The sequence below is a fragment of the Vombatus ursinus genome, unplaced genomic scaffold, assembly GCF_900497805.2.
Source record: "Vombatus ursinus unplaced genomic scaffold, bare-nosed wombat genome assembly UNPS02014941.1, whole genome shotgun sequence".
Classification (NCBI taxonomy): Eukaryota; Metazoa; Chordata; class Mammalia; order Diprotodontia; family Vombatidae; genus Vombatus; species Vombatus ursinus.
In genome coordinates this window covers 10,100,091-10,105,445 of record NW_020954719.1, presented here as the reverse complement: position 1 = coordinate 10,105,445, position 5,355 = coordinate 10,100,091, and the positions used below count along the sequence as shown (strand labels likewise).

Here is a 5,355-nt window from a genome sequence, read left to right as displayed (position 1 = left end):
AACACCTCATTTTAGAGAGAAAAAAAATGAAAGGCCCAGAGAGAATAAAAGGCATTCCCAAAATGAGACAGGAAGTATTGAGTAGCAGAATGGGGATTCGAACCCAAGTCTTCTCACTGCAAAACCAAAGCACCAATAGGCACATAGGTAGGCTTATAGGAGTGAACATTTAAAGATGGAAGAAAGATGTAGGAATCATTTAGACCAGTCCCCTCACTTTACAGAAAATAAAAGCTAGGGTTAGTGGTATACTGGTAAATGTTTAACAAAAGGATCTCCTGAAAAGAAAAGGGGGGAAAAAAGGAAGCTGCACATACTTTTAACCCTAAAATACACTATTAACATTTTCTCTGTCATCTTTTCCAATCTCTAGCAATCAATAACACAATAAATCAAACTCTGATTTATGGCATTTGCCGATGTGAATATGCTCACACTAAAAATTTAAGAATCGGTCCTGAAGCAGGTTTGAGCTGGCTCCAGTATAACTCCAGGTCATAACACAGGCTAGCAGGTTTTAGTGTTGAAAGGAAACCAAATAAGGGATTCTTCACCTCAGGTAAAGGGACCGTGGACAGATTTCAGAGGGTCTGTGAACTTGGATGGGGAAGAAAAAACTCATCTTTAATATTTTATTTTATTAACCTCTAATTAAAACTTGGCATCTCCTTCAGTTGTGATAGCAGGAGACAAAGCATTATTCTGAAAAGTCCATCCAAAGGCTTCACTAGACTGCCAAAGGCATCCACATCACACACACACACACACACTTAAGAATCCTTCCTCGTCCAACAATTTAGTTTTGCAGATGAGGAAACTGAGATCCAATCAATTGTGCAGTTAGTATCTAGTATTCTCTCCATGGTAAAATGTTGTAAAAATTTCTACATTATAGTAAATTCATTGGCATCCATGCTCCATGCCCCTGCCCTCTCCTTCAGTATTTCTAGAGGCTGTTTGCAGCTCTATCATTTCCTTCTCCAGCTCATTTTACAGATGAGGAAACTGAGGCAAACAGGGTTAAGTGACTTGCCCAGAGTAACACAGCTAGTAAATCTGTCTGAGGCTAGATTTGAACTCGCAAGCATGAGTCTTCCTGACTCCTATGGAGGGGTGACTGAGGCTGAATCATTCAGCTAAACCAGACCGATTCTAGATTCTAAAGGGTGCTCAGAGAGCCTTTGCTGCTGACAAGTCAGGATTCCATGGCCCCAAGGATGCCTCTAGGACCAGTCATCCTACCAGCAGAAGCACTCAGATCAGCAATTCAGAATTAGCCTTTCTCTAGCCTCCAACTCTTCTCCCTCCTCTCACCCACTCCCCCTAGGGCAGAGGCTTTTACCTGTTTTTGTGTTTTATGGACCCCTTCAGCACTCCAGTGAAACTTTTGGACCCTTTCTCAGAATGTTTTTAAATAATTGAAGGAAATGCTATTTTTCAGTTAGAACTTAGTGAAAATAAAGATGCAAATTTTTTCCCATCCTAGTTCACAGATTCCCCCTGAAATCTACCCCCAGGCTCCTCGAAGTTTCCTGAATCCCAATTTAAAACCCCCCTGCTCTATGGGACTGTGCTTTCAGCTTCTCAAAAGGAGGGGTGTGTGTATGTCTGTGTGTGTCTGTGTGTGTCTGTGTGTGTCTGTGTCTGTGTCTGTGTGTCTGTATGTGTCTGTTTGTCTGTGTGTGTGTGTGTGTGTGTGTGTGTGTGTGTGTGTGTGTGTGTTTTGGAGGATGTGTCTAAACTGTGTATGCATGCTTTTTGAGGGAGGGGGGGGGCATTCAGTCTGTGTCTAGGACCCTTCAGAAAGGTATATGTATCTAAGCTCCAGAGAGTGAAGAAGGGAAGGCACTGTATCCTTCCTCTTCTTTAAGACCCATCCCTTTCCCTCTTCCCCTTCTCCAGCCTCCACCCTCTCTTGAGCCTCAGATCAGAGCCATTCTTGAGAAGGGAGCACTCCCTGCTGGCTGTACTGTTCCACACTCTCCTACACCCTAGACTAAAAGGAGGCTCCGACAAAAGCTCCAAAGGAAACCTGGAAACCATGGCTAGGATTACGTGGAAAATCCATGTGGCCTGGAATTTTGTAAGGTGGAAAGGTTGGCCTTTGTTTTGTTCCATGTTTTTTTTGGCCTGGTTCAAGTGCTCAAATCAAGATTTCTTTTGTTCTAATGCGTTTCCCCAGTCCTAAAGTGAGTAAAGATATGAGGGAGACATCCAGGTACAATGTGGGAATGTCCTTTTTAAAGCTAAACTACTTTCTGTTCTCACTTTTTCCTCTCTCTCTTCCTGGAAGGGAATCGAAATTCAGGAGAAACAGAGACCCTGCCTGGGGACACTAAGCAAATGGAAAATAGGGAAGCAAGAACCTTGTTCCCAAATCCACCCATTCCCTCCCCAAGTTCAGGGGCAGGAGATGTGCAAAAGTAGATATTGGCTCACTAGGAAGAAGCTCATTCAAATTTTCCCAAATGGTTTATTGCTTGGGGAGCTAAGTGGGAAAGAAGGAAGGAAGGAAGGAAGGAAGGAAGGAAGGAAGGAAGGAAGGAAGGAAGGAAGGAAGGAAGGAAGGAAGGAAGGAAGGAAGGAAGGAAGGAAGGAAGGAAGGGAGAAGGAAGGAAAGAGGGAAGGAAGGAGGGAGGGAAGGAGGGAAGGAAGGAAGGAAAGAAAGAAAGAGGGAGGGAGAGAGAAAAAAGAAAGTTCAACCCTATTCTCCCTTCACCTTATCTTCCTTCCTGCCTTTCCCAGTCTAATCCCCTTCTCCCCAAGTGCCACTCCTCTAACTGTCAGGAATTTGGCACTCCCCAGACCCCAGAGCCATCAGCAAGCTCTATCAAGAAGCACCCCCACCCATGGCTCCCACACAAGCCTAATAAGGACTCTGAAAGGGACTTCATTCAGTATGTGAAAGTGGGTAACAGGATAATGAGGCCCTCTCTGCTCCCAAAGGGAATACAAGTACACACTTGTATGTATAAATACATGCATATAACACGCATACCTAGACATAAACACAGACATGTAAGGTCCATTAGAGTTATCTCTTCTAAATGTAGCTCCCTCAGTGCCCAGTAGGTGATAGATAGATGATAGATAGATGATAGATAGATAGATAGATAGATAGATGATAGATAGGTAGATAGATAGATAGATGATAGATAGATAGATGGTAGATAGATGGATAGATAGATAGGTGATAGATAGATAGATAGATAGATAGATGATAGATAGATGATAGATAGATAGATGATAGATGATGGATAGATGGTAGATAGATAGATGATAGATAGATAGATAGATAGATAGATAGATAGATAGATAGATAGATGATAGATGATAGATGGATAGAAACAGATAGATGATACAGATAGAGCTCGAAGAAGGGTAGATGATTGATAAATAAATCATGTATTTAGCACTTAATAAATATCAAACACTTTGCTAAACTAAACATACAAATATAAGACAGTTCCTGTCCTCAAGGTGCTTCCATTCTAATGAGGGAAGATTACAAATAAAGGAAAGCTGGAAGGGAAGAGGGCACATTATTCCAAATGTTATGGAGATGGCAGGACTTGGAGGCCTAATTTTCAAAAACATAAGACAAACCTCACCAGTCAGAGCCTAGGTTTTGTTGAATTTCAGTGAGTTGACTCCACAGATATCCATGTATCTGTGCTTCAAGCACATTTGTGTATACAGTCGCACATAAGTGCAAGGTCTAGGTATAAAGTAATGAGGCCCACGCTCACCAGCAGCTGCTTAGAGTTAGCCTCCTTGCTTGGGTCCAACTGCTAACCACAGGCAAACATGCCTCTATACACATATACACATTTCTACATTGCACACATGTGTACACGCAAACACTGCTGCTGCTGCCCACGTGCATTTCTCTGTTTTATTTGCTTGGTTTCTCAACTACACTTCCTGTGACCATGAGCACACAACACTCCTAAAAGGCCTCTTGCCTTTTTCTTTTAAGTTAGTCACTTGAATCAAATGAGATAATATTTGTAAACCCCTGAGCACAGTACCTGGAGCATAATAAGTGCATTTTTCCTTTCCCCTAGTTGTGATGTAGCAGATACCTTTCTAGACCTTAGAGCCCAGGAAGACATTGGGTTCAAGTCTTGTCACTGACACTGATCCTGGCTATGTGACCTTGGGTAAGTCACAACCTCTTGATACTTGAGACAATTCTACCACTGTAAGTTGCAGAGAAGGCATCTGTGTGGATTGGTAAAGGGAATTTCCACACCAGGGAGTTTCTTATACAGTGAAATCTTACTTAACCCTGGCCCAACAACACTTGTCACATGAACTAGTGGAATGTCTGAATGTCATTTTAAAGATGAAGAAACTGAGGCCCAGTGAGGTGCTGTGGTTTACCTAATATCACAATGATGAGTGATAAAGCCGGAATTGGAACTCAAATCTCCTGACCCCATTGCCTTTCCACTACACCAGGCCACCTGGAATCATCTCTCCCCAAGAGGCCTTTTCTTATTCCAGTCAGAGAAGCCAGAAACATGTAATAGATAAACTGTTGGATCAGAAGTCAGACCCAAGTTTGAATTCTGCCTCAGATGCTTACTAGCTGTGTGGGCCTGAGCAAGTCCCTTCACTTCTCTCAACTTCCTTATCTGTAAAATGGGGAGAATAATAACATCTATCTTGCAAGGCTATTTTATAAAATGAGATAATATTTATAAAATGTTTTGCAAACCTTAAAGCTGTTAATAATACAATTATTTTGATTATATTAATATCAACCATGATAATAATATTTGTTAATTTAATTATATTGATTTGATCAATGTTAATAATATAGATATTGATGATTAACTATTAATATTATAAACTATTAATAATATAGGTACTGTTATTATCTTGTCCTTCCCCCAACTGGTCACTCATCTATTTATTCACTCCTACCCTGTGGGTATAGATCATGAAACTAATCGCTTCAGCAGCACATATACTAAAAAATTGGAATGATACAGAGAAGATTAGCATGGCCCCTGAGCAAGGATGACACGCAAATTCATGAAGTATTCCATATTTTTTTTACAACATCATTAATGTGAAAATATGTTTAATAGGAATGTATATGTATAGCCTATATGAGATTGTGTGCTGTCTTGGGGAAGAAGGGGGAGAAAAATTTTAAACTCAAGAGCATATGGAAGTGATTGTTGATAAATCAAAATAAATTAATATAAAAAAAAGAAACTAATCGTGACCTGTCTCCACTTCATAGGATTATAAAATATTAAAAACAAAGGGCCTAGACCATTTAATCCAATTCTACCACCTCTCTTCTTGAGATAAGGAAACTGAGGCCCAGAGAGTCTAAAT

At 40.8% G+C, this 5,355-nt stretch overlaps 1 non-coding gene across 1 annotated transcript; it reads left to right on the top strand.

Moving 5' to 3' along the window:
- Positions 1–4,958: 4,958 nt before the first annotated feature.
- LOC114029844 lies at positions 4,959–5,063 on the top strand. Its single transcript, XR_003567533.1, has one exon. It is a non-coding gene; the product is annotated as a U6 spliceosomal RNA (small nuclear RNA).
- The last annotated feature ends 292 nt before the right edge of the window (positions 5,064–5,355 follow it).